The sequence below is a fragment of the Mus musculus genome, chromosome 10, assembly GCF_000001635.26.
Source record: "Mus musculus strain C57BL/6J chromosome 10, GRCm38.p6 C57BL/6J".
NCBI classification, from domain to species: domain Eukaryota; kingdom Metazoa; phylum Chordata; class Mammalia; order Rodentia; family Muridae; genus Mus; species Mus musculus.
The window spans coordinates 122879685-122897173 of NC_000076.6; the positions used below are offsets into that span (position 1 = coordinate 122879685).

At 48.2% G+C, this 17489-nt stretch overlaps 1 protein-coding gene and 1 long non-coding RNA gene across 5 annotated transcripts in view; one reads left to right on the top strand and one right to left on the bottom strand.

The window, feature by feature from the left end:
* Positions 1-17489, top strand: part of Ppm1h (protein phosphatase 1H (PP2C domain containing)) — a 268368-nt gene that overhangs the window by 202257 nt on the left and 48622 nt on the right. The gene's annotated exons all lie outside the window — the stretch shown is intronic.
* Gm51817 lies at positions 7295-17053 on the bottom strand. Its single transcript, XR_003949040.1, has 3 exons — positions 16889-17053; positions 12845-12948; positions 7295-11540 (listed from the first exon to the last, which is right to left on the bottom strand). It is a non-coding gene; the product is annotated as a predicted gene, 51817 (long non-coding RNA).

The following is a 17489-nucleotide window of genomic DNA, read 5'->3' on the forward strand; positions in this document are numbered from 1 at the left end:
TCCGCCCTGAGATCCTAGTGAGGGAGCCTCTTGCCAACCTGAAGGGCAGCAGAAGATGGAGGCAGCTTGCTCTTTCTTCACCATATTGCCAACAAAGGCAACAAATGTATCATCTCCTCTTCGTTGGTCAAAACGGTTGTAACAGATGGTCATAGCCCAGATTGCCCTGATGATGACATTGTACCTGGGGGTCTGGGACACATAGTGTCATAAAGGAACAAGTTCAGCTACCGAGGAGGACAGAGATTGGTCTGAAAGACTTCTGATGGCCCTTGGGTGTTTTATTTTTGTCTTTCGCTAAGTGGAGAAGCAGATCCCAAATCCAACCTCCTCTTCCTCCTCTCGGACGAAATGAGTAAGCCATGCTAGAGAGTCGGCAAGTGGCTGCTTGCCGTCTGTGTCTGTGAATTAGAGTTTAAAACCGACGCACGCCCTTGTCTCAGCACTGTGGCTGCCTCCAGAGTGCCTGGGGCACTGTGTGGTGTGAAGTCACAGGAGATTCTGTGTGGCCCACAGAGCCTAAAAGATTTGCCCCAGCTCCAAAACAGGGGTAAATTGTTCCGTAGAGCTCATGATATTTACAGCTGTGAGTTTTTAAGCCGTAGAGTCGTCATTCTAACATCTTCTAATACACTTGTGTCCAATCTTGAAAATGAGCACTTCTTGTTAAAAATCAAGTATAAGGTAAGGGTGAATATGGTTTGATAGCACATGGAGGACTTTAGATAAAAGTATTTTTGGAATTTGGAAATACAGGGGGAGGAGTGTATGGGAGTGTATGCAATTGTGAGCGCGGGAAAGAAGAATCCATCAAAAATGATAAGGTAGGGCATAATCTAAATTCGGTGGTGTGTGTTTGTGTGTGTGTGTGTGTGTGTGTGTGTGTGTGTGTGTGTGTGTGAAGGGAACAGACTGAGGTGGTATTGATGGAGACGTGGGAAGCTAGGCAGCAATTTAGATTTCCTGTGGATGCTATAAGCTGCTCTGTGTATTCCTGGGGACAATTAAATGAAAGGGATGTGTTCAGGAGGTTATATTAAGGGAAGGGTGGGATGAACTGACTTTAGAAAGCAGACTCAGGTACCCAGAGGGAGAGTGGTATAGGCAGAGTCTACAGACATAGATAAGAAGCGAGGTCTCCCAGCACAGATATGAGGGTGCAAACAGGAAATGATAATGGAAATGGACGGGAAACAAAGTGACTTAGGTGTGCATGCAAAGTGTGAGTCGGACCAGTCAGCGGCCTGTTTTAAATGTCTTCTCAGACAGTGTATAACCAGCGCCCAGACCAGTGCTTGTCACAGAGCAGCAGGTATCCCGGGATGAAGGAGGCTGAGGGGCAGCAGGTCAGTGGGCTGATAGTGAGTGAGAAGGATGGGACTGAGGTGGTCTTCGAGATACGTTGGAATTGAGGTGAGGTGTTCGCTCATTCTTTCTAAACCAGGGTGAGAATCGGGTGGAAACCCAAGGCATCAATACCGTGCCTCTGTTGTCCTAGGAAGAGTGTCTTTGTGGCAGATACCTGGTGTATTCCTCCGCTCAGGGTGGAGAGGTGGTGTCCCATTTCTTACTGGCTTTGGAAAGCACTTTGGAGGATAGGAGTCATCAATTTAATAGACAAGACACTTTGAAAGGCTGTAACTGTTCACTCAAACTGGGTGATGAGGTTAGGGGTTTTATGTTCCTTTTTCGGTCTCTCGATTTTTGGAGTGGCTCATATATCACTCCCTTTAACAAGGCTAAAGTGCCCTACATTTTGTAATTTTTTTAAACGTAAGTTCAAGGACTTACTATGCACGTCACATAGCCGTGGGTGGGCAGACCCTTTGCTAGACAGGTTTCAGAGAAACCTTCTCTCCCATCCCCACTCCCATGTATGTGTGAGCCTGGTGCTCCGCACAGAGCCGATGAGCTGCTTTTAATTGCATGGAACTTCACCGAAGGCACTAAATAATTGAGTAGCCAAGACTGGGAATGGCTTCTTCAGTCAGACAGGATTTGATTTGCTTCCAGGGTAATTCCCAGGGTGGCCATTGACTTGCAGGCGTGGCTATGAACTGGATTTATGTAGGTCTTTGTGTGTTTCCTACCTGTGCTTTCTTTTGATTTGAAAACGGGAGGAACTCGGGAAGTTCCAAACCCGTTTACAGGGCAGCCTATGTAAATCACATTTCTGACCCAACTAGAATAAGTTGCTCTTGAATGTGTTCTAACAGAAGGCTTCAGATCATGCACAGTTGTTTTGTTTTTGTTTTGTGTAGCACATTTATTTGTTTGTTTATTTGGTGGTAGTGGGGGGAACGAGGTTGAAAAGGGTCTCACATAGCCTAAACTGGCCTGGAGCTTGCTAGTTAGCTAGAGATAGAAGCCAGGGCCTTGTGAATCCTTTGGAAGTGCTTCACCACGAGACACCGCTTCAGGGGTGGATTTAGTACAGTCATACATCAGGGCTAACTTCTGATTGTTCCTGTCCCCTCCCAGCAAGCCATCACACCCGATTGTGCAGGCCCGAAGACAGAAGCCAGGGCTTTCTGTGTGCTGCGTAAACGCTCTACCAACTGAGCTACATTGCCTAGGCCCCAAGGAGTTATTCTGAAACATGGTGCCTGCTGCTTCCTTTCCCAGTTGTCTACAGAGTAGAAAGATTGCAGTACTAATTTATGAAGCCGGGCAGTGGTGGCGCACGCCTTTAATCCCAGCACTTGGGAGGCAGAGGCAGTTGGATCTCTGAGTTCGAGGCCAGCCTGGTCTACAGAGTGAGTTCCAGGACAGCCAGGGCTACACAGAGAAACCCTGTAAAAAAAAAAAGGTACTAATTTATGAGAAGGGTGAAGGGTGGGAGGATCTGCAGCCTGTTTCTTTTCCCAGTAAAACCTTAAATGACAGCCAAGCGGGTGGCGGTAGCCGCAGGTGGATGACCGAGCTATGGAAGTGTATCCTTCTCCAGGATGCAAATTGTTCCTTACCTCACCTTGCCTTGTGTTTCTTGGCTTCAGAAGTAACCTTGGGCCATGAACTCTTTCCCCTGAAGTGGTTAACAAAAGGTCCACACACTCCCATGCCGTTTAAGCCTTGCAGGACATTCCTAGTTGTGGAAGGTTTTCACTTCCTCTATTAGTCATGAGAGTAACCGCTGGCTGACAGTTACTGGAAGAGCTAAGGACCAAGTCCTGTGATGAGAGCTTTAGCTAATTCCTCAGATTTTTGCTGTCAAAGTATAACATACTCAGTACATCGAGTATGAGACAGGGGTGGGATGTGGCCCGAGTCACATCACTTTAAGTGTGCAGGACTGTCTCTGTACTGCTGATGACTGGAATATTGAGTCCCCTTGTTTCAGTCTCTCCGTTGAGCAAATCAAGACCCAGGATTTCCAGTTTGCGTAGCTTCCATCAACACACAAGTCTTACACGAACTGGAGATTCTCCCTCTCCCTCTCCCTCTCCCTCTCCCTCTCCCTCTCCCTCTCCCTCTCCCTCTCCCTCTCCCTCTCCCTCTCCCTCTCCCATTTCCGGACTCCTCCTATGTCATATGCCAGTCAGCTGTCTCCTAGGGCAGCGGCTCTCAACCTTCCTAAGGCTGCGACCCTTTAATACAGTTCCTCATGTTGTGGCGACCCCCAGCCATAAAATTACTTTAGTTGCTACTTCATAACTGTTTTAATTGCTACTTTTATGAATTATAATGGAGATATCTGATATGCGACCCCTGTGAAAGGGTCATTGGACCACCCCTCAAAGGGGTCACAACCCACAGACATCTTTATTCAGTTTTGAACTCTGATAGAAATGTAAGCAGCGGACACACACACACACACACACACACACACACACACAGGTGTCTTCTCAACAGTCCTTTATGGACTGGAGGTTGAAACATTGTATCTCAGCAAATGCAAGGTAGTGACTTTCCTCATTCCTCATGTGACCCTGTGGACCCTTAGCCAAATTAAACCAGGATGCTTCCTGCTTTTCACCCACAGTCTGTGCATGCTTCGGGGTGGGATGGGGATGGGGAGATGCGGGGTGATGGTGATGGTTCCGCACTATCTCCAAAGAACCTGGGCATAGAGAAATTGACGCCTCTCATTAGGGGAGCAGTGTGCTGGCATCCTGTGGTATGTCTGCAGCGGGGAGGAAGTGTGGGAGAGGGTGTCAGTGCTGGGAAGCCTTGTCTCATAATTAAAGATGAGTCTGTTTTCTCCTGACAGGGACCCTTTCTCTCCCACCCTCGTGCTTTCTCGGGAGACTGTGGAACGGCTTGGCAGGCCCAGATTGTTTAGAGGACAAAAGGTTATTGTCACCAGGCCCATCATAATGAAATTGGTTGCTTCCCTGGCTCTACACACACACACACACACACACACACACACACACACACACACCACCCCTCCTCCTGCCTTCCCCATCTCTGATGGTTTGCTCAGCAGCTTGATTTACAAAGCCTTTGTCTAAGCTCAGTGCTTCCGAGTTGGTCCCTGGTGTGGCCTTTCCTTGCTCCGGCCCCATCACCCACTCAGCTCTCACCTTCTGTGCCTTGTGTCATTGGCCCCAGTGCCAGAATCCCCAAGCTGGTGCCCCTCCTCCCCAGCCCTTTGTGTGGAGCTGCTCTTGCGGGATGCAGGGATGCGCCCTGTAGCTGGCATTGTGTCAGCTCTGGAGCCCCGCGGCCCAGCCCGCTGCTCTCTGAGCTGTCTTAGACTGTAATTTGCTGGCAAGCATCTTTGTTACTGACTTGAAACAACAGTTTCTCACAGCTGGCTTTGTGGCACTGGGTCTCTGCTCCAGGGACGGCTGGGGATTTTGCTTTCTCGTGTAGGGTTTGGTGTTCTCCTTGCCCTTCATGCAGCCACATGGGGCGCCGAGCCAAGGATGGCATTGGTGTGGGAGGGGGCTGTGACTTCACCCCTGGCTTCAGGCCAGATTCTCCAGCAGCTGTTCTGAGCTGATGGGATTTGTAGGGAGCACAAGGGTCAATGAAGAAAAGTCCATCATGCAAATGTGAGATTTCTTCCAGATGGTTCTGAGTATAAGCAGTGCACACCAGACTTCTTCGTTCAGTCCAAGCCTCTCTACCTATCACGTTCATGATGGTCCCGTTGAGGGGGCAGCGGGAGGATGCTGTGCTGGCAAACCATGAGATCACATGGGTTATTGCTTTGGGTAATGGGCGTTTTGATATTTTGCTCTGCCAAAGTCTCTTATTTGTCAAATGTTTCCCTTGCCGATTGCTGCCAACCTCGGTGTCTAGAAGGGGCTTGGGTAAGCTTTGTTCTGATTTTTTGAGCTTCTGGAAGAAGCGGAATCCAGAGATCCTAACCTTTTATTTTCAGCTCTTGCAGCCCTTAAACATCTAATGATCCTAAGTTAATGATGTGTCGGTATCATTTTCCCCTCCTCTGTTTCCTTAAAGCTATGAGCAAATTGGGATGTTTTTCCACCGGGAAACCAACGGAATCAGCCCTCGTTCTCTCCATTCAGCACCCCCTGCCTTGATGAAAGCAAGGGAAATCTCTCCTTTTGTGTGTGTGTGTGTGTATGTATGTGTGTGTGTGTGTGTGTGTGTGTGTGTGCAAGCGTGCGCGCTCTAGAACACAATATCCAGTAGCCACATGTGTCCACTTAGATTTCAATTAGTTAAAAATTAAATAAAATTAAAAATTAATTCACCAAGTCTCACTGACCACATGTCATTTGCCCAGTAGCCACACCTGGCTAGTGGCTACTGAATTAGATGCTACAGATTAGAGCATTCATATCACGTGGGAAGTCCTATTGGCCAGAACTGAGGTCTGCATGTTGGGAGAGCATGAGTCTAGTCAGGCTGTAGCGGAAGGTGCAGGGAGCTGCCCATCGCAGCAGCCCGAGGTGAGCAGTGATCTAGGGATGCACAGCACTTGCCTACAATGCATGAAATCCTGGGTTTAATCTCTTGCACGATATAAATGGGGTGTGGTGGTACATATCCATAATCCCAGCACATGGGAGATGGATGCAGGAGGATTAGAAATTCAGTGGATTTAAGGCCATGCTGGAATATGTGAGAGCCTAGGAATTGAACTCAGGACCTTCAGTAGAGTAGTCGGTGCTCTTAACCACTGAACTCTCCCTCTCTCTCTCTCTCTCTCTCTCTCTCTCTCTCTATATATATATATATATATATATATATATATATATATAAATTTATATATAATATATAAATAGATTAGATTAATTGATAGATATTGGATTAGATATATAGATAATAGATGATAGATAGATAGATAGATAGATAGATAGATAGCAGGGAAAGCCAAAGGGAAGAAGTCTTTATACCTCATGGCCTTACTGAGGTAGCTGGGGCATGGGCTTAGCTCCACCTTCCAAATGTCTAGGGTCTTCTGTCATGGCATTTAGGAGTGACTAACTCATCTCATCTTCCCTTTGCTGGGAAGCATTAAAAAAGGGGGGTGCATGCTGCTGACCATGAAGGGGAAGCCCACCTCATCTATCCAAATCAGTAGCTTCCTCCCTCCCTCCCTCAGTCCCCCATTCAGTGCAGAAGTGCCCTCCCAGCTTCCCACCACCGCCTCCTCGGCTCCTCGGCTCCTCGGCTCCTCGGCTCCTCGGCTCCTCGGCTCCTCGGCTCCTCGGCTCCTCGGCTCCTCGGCTCCTCGGCTCCTCGGCTCCTCGGCTCCTCGGCTCCTCGGCTGCTAACAGATGTTGCTGCCTTCCTTTCTTTTACATCTTGGAAAGTAGCTCCGATCCCTCCCTCCCGGGAACCTGATCAAACAGTGGGGTCAGTGCAGGCCTTGACTTTCAGTTCTGTTTCAGGGTGACCTTTATTCTCAGTCTACAGCCGGGAGCCCAGCTCAGTAATGAAAAGACCCAGCCCCATAGCCTTGGGGGTTTTACCAATACTCCAAACATTTTTCTGGAAAGAGAGGCCCACTGGAGGCAGCCCAGAGTGGGTGGCTGTGGGAGCTGCTGGGCCGAGTTGCACACGCAGATCCTGCCTTCTCCCTCGCTGCTCTCCTCTGTGGCCTCCTGTGAGTACATTCAGGTAGATCGTAGCAGAGATGAGAAGGGCTTGCAGCCAACTCCAGAGTGGCACCCACATTTAATACAAATTGATTTATTGAATCAAGCCAGAAGCCCTATTACAAGAACACCAGGCTCGGCCCTCCCTCACACCACCTCATAAAGTCGCATTACTGACACTCCTCATTAGCTTGCCCACTGATCCCCGGGCAGCTTTTAAAGGGACAGTGCCCTTCTCTGGGGCTTGAATGTATATGTTGGCCATGCCTGTGGGTCTAATTAGCTCAGCATTATTAGTCTTACTTAGAAAGCCTGCATTTTCTAGCGGCTTGACTCTTGAGTCTTACCGAGTAATTGAAAAATTCAAACTCTTCTACTTTTCTTTCTCTTTGCTGTTAATCACCCTTAACCCAATCTTTGGAAATCTACTCGCGGACGTCTCTGACTGGCGTTTTGGGGGCGCAGGAGGGTTTCTCGGTCCCATCCTGCTGCAAATGCTGACATTTCTGTTGTGCCGTGGACCGCACTGGGAAGCCTTTTGAGACTCACCAGAGAAATATCACATTTTAATTTTATAATTACTTCAGAAGAAAGCAGGCCTTTCCCTAGTGAAAGCTGGTATTCATTTCCTCCCAGGAACATGTGTTTTCATAGTTTAACGATTATGGGATGGCTTGGCAGCAGTCTGGCTGTGGAGCGGAGCGCCCTGCTAAAATCTTGACTCTGGGGAGGTGGGATGAAGATCTGGCCATTGTCTTAGAGAACTTTTACCCTGAACGTCAATAGATTTTCAGGTATGGGGATTGTCTGGGGCCTGGATTGAGCCCCTCAAAGGCTTCCTGTTCCAAGTGCCAGGCAAGAAAGGGGGGCTGGAGCCAAAGGGAGACTGGGTCAGCACCATGCGGAGAGAGAGTGGCCTCTCCCTGGCTCCCAGAGCCTCGATGATGAATGGTTATTTGCAATGTGCATGTTCTGCGTCTTTTCAAGATCTGCAGCCCTTGCTGCAGGAGCAGCAGGGAAGAGAGCCACCCCTGCTGTGTGCAGCACATCTTCTGACACTGATGAATGGCTCCCACTCCTACCCCGTGCAGGAGGCCAAGGGAAGCCATGGGGTCTTTACAAATGGCAGCCAGCCAAGACAGACAGGCTTTGTCAGGCCACTGGGAAGAGAAAGAAAAGGGATGCCCAACCAGCCTTGTCCCTTTTGATAGAGCACACATGTGCACACTTACACATACCCTCATCCTCTCCTGCTATGCTGGACCGTCTCCATGCCTAAAGTAGCCAGGCTGCTCGCCAGCCTTCCTTTCTTCTCCAAAGAGCCTCTTAGGAGTCACAGCCTTTCCCCTCCTGTCCCACACCCTCTCTCAGAGCGGAGGTGCTGCCCCTCCTCCATGAACACAGGCTGGCGTGTACAACACACCATACTCACACAGCCTCAAGTCATCTAGGAGAATTGGGAAACGTCGCAGGCAGGTCTTCAGCAATTTCTGTTGAGGTAGACAGGTCAGGGACCAGAGAACTCCTGGGGATCTTCTTTTTATATTTTGAAGACCTATACTATAGACCTATGTGTTTTCATAGTTTTAACGATTATGGGATGGCTTGGCAGCAGTCTGGCTGTGGAGCGGAGCGCCGTGTTAAAATCTTGACTCTGTGGAGGTGGGGTGAAGATCTGGCCATTGTCTCGGAGAACTTTTACCCTGAATGTCAATAGATTTTTAGGTGTGAAATGAGACAATACGGATGTGGTAAAGCCAGACTGCCTTGCTGGGTCAGTTCTCACCTGTGTGGCTTTTACAAATCTTACCATTGCACTCTGTTGTGGTTCCTCCATTTGGGATAGGAAGCTAATTAGAGAACCAACCAATGGTTACATTGTAACTTTGTATGCCAGGGGCCCAGCAAAGATCCTGGCTACTGATTGCTGGCAGAGTGTCTAATTCCATAATCACTAGATAGGCATGTGAGAGTGTATGTTGTGAGTGTTGGTCTGTATGTGTTAGTGTGTGTGTACATGTGTGTATACATGTTTGTGAATGTATATGTATGAGTGTGTATATGTCTGTGCATGTGTGTGTATGTGTGTATATGTCTATACATGTGTGTGAGTGTACATGTATGTGTGTGTGTGAGCATGCATATGTGTGAGTGTATTTATGTCTGAGCATGTTTGTGCATGTGTATGTGTGTGTGTACGTCTGTGCATATGTATGTTTGCATGTGTGTGTATGAGAGCACACACATGGGTGTATTGTGTGTGTGTGCATGTGTGCGATTGTGTCTGTGTAAGCTATACAGCATTAGTAGAGGGAAGCAGGAGCTTATTATCCAAATGTTTGTTTCCTAAAGTAACAAGAAGCTAGAAAGCAAAAAGAGAAGGGTGGACAGTTGAGAGATGCAAGGGTCTGAAGCTATGTTGGGGTGTGCTGGCCAGCTTTGACCAGCAGCTCTACCCCAGGGCAGGGCAGTTGAAGAGACAGGCCCAGCACTGCTGAGGTGACATTGTACTGTATGAGAGAGAGGCTGTCAATGCTGCCCTGACCTCATATCAACCAATCTCCTCCTGTTACTATACCTCTTTCATGTTAATTACGTGAAACTACCACCAGCAATGAGATCTAGCCAATTTAACTGTGTGCAACCCTGAAGTAATTAGACACTGGATGTGAAGTGACTAGCTAGGCCTGTCTGTCTGTACTGTAAGGTGTCTACTACTGTGATCAGATACCATGACCAAGGCAAGTCTTATAAAGACAACATTTAATTGGGGCTGGCTTACAGGTTCAGAGGTTCAGTGGATTGTCATGAAGCTGGGAGCATGGCAGTGTTCAGGCAGGCATGGTGCAGGAGGAGCTGAGAGTTCTACATCTTCATCTGAAGGCTGCTAGCAGAATCCTGACTTCCAGGCAACTAGGATGAGGGTCTTGAAGCCCACACCCACAGTGACACACCTACTCCAACAAGGCCACACCTTCTCATAGTGCCACTCCCTGGGGCGAACATATACAAGCCATCAAATGTGGGTCCTCTGCAGAGCACTCAGGATGCTGGGTGGTTATCTGAGTGCTTTTTATGCTATAGGATTCTTTGGGCCTACACTCCCTTCTTGGTTCCTGTGGAGAAATGTAGACTGACAAGAAATGTCACTGACAAGGATCTAAATTCAGGACCAGAGCAGTTGTAGAGGAAGCAGTTGTTCTGGGGAGAGAAGATTGGGTTTGGGAGTGAGTCTGTGCAGAAGGCTGTGTTATAATCTAAAGACCTAGATGAGAACAGGGCTCTCAAGGGGGCTCATGCTACCAGAATGGATATTGTTTGCAAAGAAACAGCACAAGCAGGGGCCAAGGGGGTTAAGACAGAATGTGTGTTTTGGGAACTCAGAAGCCAGAGGTGATATTCAAAATGTTTTAATAATCAACCTGAAGGACGTAGACCCAGCCTGGCGGATGCAAGAAACCTGGCATTCCCCTGCTGTACTCTGCATTATTAAGCCTTTATTGACTACTGCTTCGTGGGGACTCTTCAGAGAACCCGAGGACAGACAGGAGATTCATTGGGCCAAGCTCGTCACTTCACAGAGAGTGTGTAATTATTTCAGGCTTGCACACAGTTAAATTGGAGCCTGTCAGCTGGACCCCATTGCTGGCAGTCGTCTCACATATCTAACACGTAGGGGACGTAGAAGTGGAATGTACTCGGAGTGACCACGGAACTCACAGTAGAATAGAGTCACACTCCCTGCAGGAGTATAAAAGCCATTCGAAAGGTGTGATGAGTCTGCATTGTTTACACCGTCTCCCTTAAGAGCACAGTACCTCTGTAAAGAAAGAAGGAACACGCAGGCAAGGAACACTGCCAGTGGTGTACTGGGAAGAAAATAAGAACCAATGTATAGCTGTCAGCAAGCTCCCATTGTAAGGAAATCCCAGAGAAGCATACACCCTACACGCTTAGGGATTTCCCAGCCTGCCAAGGATACAAGCTTTCCTACGTCCTCCCCACGCTCCATTTCTGACATTCCACTCTCATCAGAGATTGAGGCTGTTGCCCTAATATGTACACACCCAGTTTCAGAGTAAGAGACTGATGTTGCTGTTTTCAAGATAACAGATCTTGAAGCACCAACCCAATGTGGCCCAGGAGCATCGTTAGAGTCAGCAGGGAAGAGTACCGATTTAAAACCCCTGAGAGCTGAGCTCACCCTGGGCACCCACCCAGAAAGCTAGCTAACATCCACCCGAGTCTAGACCCTAAAAGATCTTGTCCTGTCACTGTGTCCTATCCTTGAGACAAACCCAAGACTCGTCGGCTTCTCCAAAGCATTCGTGGTTCTGTTAGACCCAGCAGAAGACTTGGAAAAGGACCAACATGCTCTCTGAGGTGACTGGACTCTGCCTGTACGGTCTCATCAATCCAAGACGCTTGCACTGACGATCTTGAAAGATGTGTCACGTGGTGCCATCCTAAGTGTGGCTTTTCCCGGAGCTACAGGGCTCTATACTCCATGAGAGGAGCGGCCTGGTGACAGAACAAGAGAGAGGCTCTTTGAGGGCTCTGAGGGTTGGCATGGAGACCTAAGCCTATAGAAGAAGACTCTTCCCTATAACTAGAAATCTCCTGTGTTGTTTTCTCCCTGCCATTTTTGTTGTTGTTGTTGTTGTTGTACATATTGACGTGATCTCACACATAAAAGGCCAGTGTCAGTGAAGTTCATGTCTGTTTCAGAACGAATGGTCCCAGTGAAAGCTAAAATCGCTCTCCATCAGTGCGTTCATAAAAGTGAGGGTGTGTGATTCGGGCCTGTGGGAGAGTTAATGTTATTGATTAGACAATGAAGCCCTTTTAGACAAGTGCTAATGCATACCAAGAAAGCAGTGAATCAGAAATAATTTCCAAATCTGGAATTTCCCTCAGAGTCATTCCAAATGGTTTGTCCTGAAATAGCCCCAGCTCTCCTTGCCACACACTTGATTCTAAGCATTTTTGTCTCCTCTGTAATGCCTTCCTGCTACTCCTCCCGGGGCTGTGAGTCAGGAAATGGTCTTTCCAGTATCGGGGCTGGAGAGAGCCTAGTCCCAGGCAGATAAGTTCTCAGCAAACGTGAGGAATGAGTACCTACTGCTTTGTATCTGCTCAAAGCCTCGGCCACTTCTGAACAGTTTCTATTTCCTTACTTGGAACTCAATGTGAACAGGGAACCATTCATAGATGGTGAAACCAGTTAGTAGACTAGCGTACAAAGGTAAGCATTTTCAACAAGCCAGGCAGCATCAGATGGAACAAAGATGCTGATGTCTGTCTGTGTTGTATATAATAATAAAGACCGGCTTAATATGTGTTTGCTTATACCAGAGTTAGATTGACTCCCACTGATCCCAAAGTATGAAGTCTTTCCTCTAATCCGGTCAAGTTCTCAAGAGAATATAGATAAACCAGCTCTGTTCCCTCATGTGTGTGTGTCTGTATCTGTGTGTGTCTGTGTGTGTGTGTGTGTGTGTGTGTGTTTTAGTTAGGGTTTTACTGCTGTGAACAGACACCATGACCAAGACAACTCTTACAAAGGACAACATTTAATTGGGGCTGGTGTACAGGTTCAGAGGTTCAGTCCATTATCATCAAGGCAGGAGCATGGCAGCATCCAGGCAGGCATGGTGCAGGAGGAGCTGAGAGTTCTACATCTTCATCTCTGAAGGCTGCTAGCAGAATACTAACTTCCAGGCAGCTAGAGTGAGGGTTTAAAGCCCAAGCCCACAGTGACACACCTACTCCAACAAGGCCACACCTTCTAATAGTGCCACTTCCTGAGGCAAGCATATACAAACCATCACATTATGTGTACATGTCTGTGTGTTCATCCATCCGTCCGTCTTTCTGTCTGTACTCACGCTTGGCTATGTGTTTGCACACAGCACATGTGCACTCTTACCTGTGGAAGTTAGAGGTGTATGTCAGGTCTTGTCTTCGCCCATGTTCCACCTTACCTTATAGAAGTGGTTCTCTCACTGAACCAAAAGCTTGCCTTTGGCCACACTGACTGTCGAGTGACCTCCAGGAAGTCACATGTCTACCTACCACTACCACTTATCAGGTCCTCAAGCTTGTACAGTATCCTAGTTTGCTTTTCTCTTGCCAGGATAAAACCGCAACAAATGTAACTTGGGGAGGAAATGGTTTGTTACATTTTACACACTAGAGTCCATCTAGAAGGGAGTCAGGGCAGGAATGAAACCTGGAGGCAGGGACTGAAGCAGAAGCCATAGAGGGGTGCTGCTTACTGGCTTGCTCCTCAAGGATTGCTTAACCTGATTTCTTATACAACCAGGGACAATCTGCATAGGGATGGCACCACCCACAGTGGGCTGGGCCTTCGCACATCAATAATTAATGAAGAAAATGCCCTATAGACATGCCCATTTGCTAATCTGATGAGGTGATTCAACCATGAAGATTTTTCTCTTCCAGGTAACTTTGTGTCAAGGTGACAAAAACTAACCTGCATATGCAACAAGCACTTTACAAACTAGGCCACGGATCCTCTGTTGCCTCTTTCTCTTATACATAGGCCAGGTGGGAGAAAGGAGAGCCTTTAGGGCAGCAGGTCTTAACCTGTGGGTCACTACCCCTTGAGGGGGTCAAACGACCCTTTCACAGGGGTCACATATCAGGCATCCACATATCATATTTATATCATGATTCATAACTGCTGCAAAATTACAGTTATGAAGTAGCAACAAAAATAATTTCATGTCTGGGGATGGGGGCAGTCACCACAACATGAGGAACTGTGTTAAAGGGTCACAGTATTAGGAAGGTTGAGAACCACTGCCTTAGGCAAAAAGGTATGATTATCGCCCCCCTCCCCCCAAATCCAGGTATGGTCCAGTTCAAACCTGCTAATAGATGAAAGGACAGTGGGAATTTCCCCAGGGCTCGTGAGTCAGGTCTGTCACCTGGGAGATTTCCTCTCTAAGACCAGACCTTAAACCTCATGGGAAGCTCTCCCTGAGAGACCAGGAGGCTCCCCTTTCTGTGGTTGAGACGGTGAAGCTATTTAACTCCTGGCTTTCAACCTAGTATACGTAGTGGGCACTGCCCTCACCAAATATGAATCCTTTCCATACTGCTCAAACTTGGTGTTTGTACCTGGATGCATCGAATGCATAGTGGCTTCACACTTATAGACTTTGACTAATATAAAGATACTCAAAGGACCAAAGTTAGAAAGATCAGATTTGTTTAGAGGACCTCAAATTGACCCTACCAGGGGTCATGTGACTGAACATCCATTGAAAGTTGCTGTAAGCACAAGAATTTAGGAAGCCAGTGAGTTAAACTATTGCAGACCTACATGTGCATACACACACACACACACACACACACACACACACACACACACACACACACACGTGTGCGCATGCTCAAACACACATGATTTGAAAGTCAACCCTGTCATGCAGCATTGAACCTGTGAGAAAGAATTTGAACCTGGCCAAAGACTCTAAACTTCCTTGCAAGTACCAGATACTTCTTGCTTTCCTCAGACTCTCCCTAGAGACCTATCCCCCCGTCCCCGTCCCCGTCCCCGTCCCCGTCCCCCACCCCACCCCACCCCCAAACTCTAGTAAGCAGTGCCTGCTCTCCTTAAGCCTGCCTCAGACTCAGTGTCCCTGACTGTCTGGCCCCATCTCTCCAGCAGGCCAAGTTCCCACCCACTTACAAGGCTACAGTGCATCTGAGAATTTTCTGTAACACTTTGAAGCTGGGTTGGGGGGGGGGGGACTTCAAAGATAGCATTTGAAAAATAATACTAAGACTTAAATACCGAATCTTGTGTGAGTGTGCATTTGCGCCTGTGTGTACATGGAGAGCCGGCAATGAGGGGATGAACAGGGTCCCACTAGCACTACACCAGGGGCGGGAGGCAGCCTCCATTTCCGCAACTCTGTGGTCAGGCTCCAGGCTCAATGCCATTGGAAATACAGATGGCTAGCAGAAAAAAAAGGAAGCTCGAGGTGGCTGCCAGTCCCACATTGCTTTTTCCAGGAAGGCCTAAAAAAGATCGGGGGTGGGGCAGGCCACTCAGGGGCGATCCTTGACAGATTCCAGTCTTGCTTAATTGGGGCATTGCCAAGCTCTGAGAGCCACCGCTGGCATTTGGCTTCTAGCCTGGGGTGGTGTTTCCTACTGGGCCTTGTGGGATGTGAGCCACTGTTAAGTCTCTGTTCTAGGGAGGTAACAGTGAGAACCTGAGCTCAGGCCGCACTCCTCACCATTATCCGCCCAGCCCACTCAGCACGGTGAAAAGTGACTGTGCGGGCTAGGACTCTGTGCTGCTGCGAGGAGACAAGACCTCCTGTGGCTTTCTCCTCCCTCCTGGAGAGGCAGTGGGCTTCCACGAAACCAATCCAGCAATTCTCCCTTAGACCTTCGGTATCCTACTGAGCCCTGGACCTGTTTCGATAAAGACGCATACAGGCTTGTACATCTTTGATTGACAGCAGAAAGGGCTTAAGTTGGGGTGGTTCGATTGCTTAGCAAGATGGTGTCCCTATGGGCATGTGCTGCCCCTGGTGGCCGGTTGTTTAACTCCACTTCCATATTGAGAAGAGAATGGGGTTCCTGTGACCTTAACAGCCCCACCACGTGCCTCATTAGCAAGTTATCCTTCATAAAGGGCATACTAGCATTTAGCCCTTGCAACTAATCCTACCAAGTTGGTTGAAAGAACCAAGCTCAGGCATTTCAGGGACTTTTCCCAAGTTCACGCAGCTAGTCCACGTGAGGATTGCAATGTGCCTTCCGAACCACTGCCTCCCCCAGCCTGGTGTGCTGTAGCTCACCACAGTGGGCTCTGCCAGGAGGGAAGCGCATCCAGGAAGGAAGATCCTCAGGGGAAGAGAGATGTCCAAGGTGGTGTCAAGAGGTGAGTGGGAGAATGTGACTCACTGGTGTGTGTCACTGGAGATGACAAGGCGACTGTCCAGATGATGCCATCCCCAGAGGGAGACCGTCCTTCAGATCCTCCAGAAGGGGGCCTGTCCCTTTCTAAATGACTTTGAAGTCCTTTGTGAGGAAATCAACTTGGGAACAGGAACAATTTTTCTGCCCCTCTTTATAGAGAAAGGTCATAATTTAGGAGAGAGGGAGACTGTGGGAAGTAGGCTGTGTGGGTGATATCCAGTGCGAACTCTGGGTTTCTGGTCTATGAGTTAAGAAGTCGGCTGGGCAGTGGTGGCACACGCCTTTAATCCCAGCACTCGGGAGGCAGAGGTAGGCAGATTTCTGAGTTCAAGGCCAGCCTGGTCTACAGAATGAGTTCCAGGACAGCCAGGAGGGCTACACAGAGAAACCCTGTCTTGAAAAACCAAAAAGAGGAGGAGGAGGAGAAGAAGAAGTCAGAGGAGGTAGCTGGGGAGGCAATTCAGTTGGTAGAGTTTGTGCTATGTAAGCATGAGACCACCACCACCACCCCCAAGTTCAATTCCTAGAACCCCCCTTTTAATCCCAGAGCTAAGGAGGCAAGAGACAAGTATCCTGGGGCTTGCTGGCTAGTCAGCTAAACTAACTGGTAAGCTGCAAGTAAGACCCAAATGTCAAAACCATAGTGATTAGCCCCTGAGGAGTGACCCCTTAGGATGCCCTCTGCCCTCCACACACAAGCATATCTAGGCATCCACAATGACGTGCACCCCCTATTCCTTCCCACGTCAGAGTGTGTGAGAAGGGATCCTCTGCCTCTGCATGGTGGACTCCCCCAGAGATCAGGAAGAACTTCAATCTCCTTTTAGACCTTTTCCTTCTCCCCTCTGCCTCTTTCCCTCTCCTCTTTTTCCCCTCCCCGCTTGTCTGTCTTCTTGGAGTCTTACCTCTCTTAAAGTCTTTGCTGTAGCCATTCCCTTACCTCAGCCCTGAGAGTAGACGGCTGCAGATAGACATCACAGTGCCTGTCTTAAGAGCCTCCCTCAAGGAGGAAGCACACCTCCTTTCACCCAAGTTAGCAGAGAGGATTATGTATGTATTCATGTAAACTGAGCTTGATATGGTGTCTTGGCAACCAGCACTGGGATTTTCAAAAACAACCATCCTGAAGGATACTTAGGGATCTCCTGGACAAAGCAGGCATTCAGAGAACCACAAATGGTGTTTTAATTATGTTGTAGTTGTCTGTTAATATGTATAGGTGATTTAAAAAAAAAAGAAACTCGAATTTTAATATGAAGAGATAAACAAAAGCCCTGCTGTCAGAGAACTTAGCCCTGATTTTTAGCTGGGAAAAAAAAATCATCTGAAGGCAAGGTGGGGGAAACATCAAGAGATACGATGCCGGTATAGCACGTCAGAGGGGGACTCACTTGCTGAAGGTGAAGGTGGAGCCTTCATTCATCTGCTCAGACATTCAGCAATAACAACCATAAAAGCATAGCAGAAAGGGAGAAACCATCCCACAGTGCCAGTGCCAGCTATGGA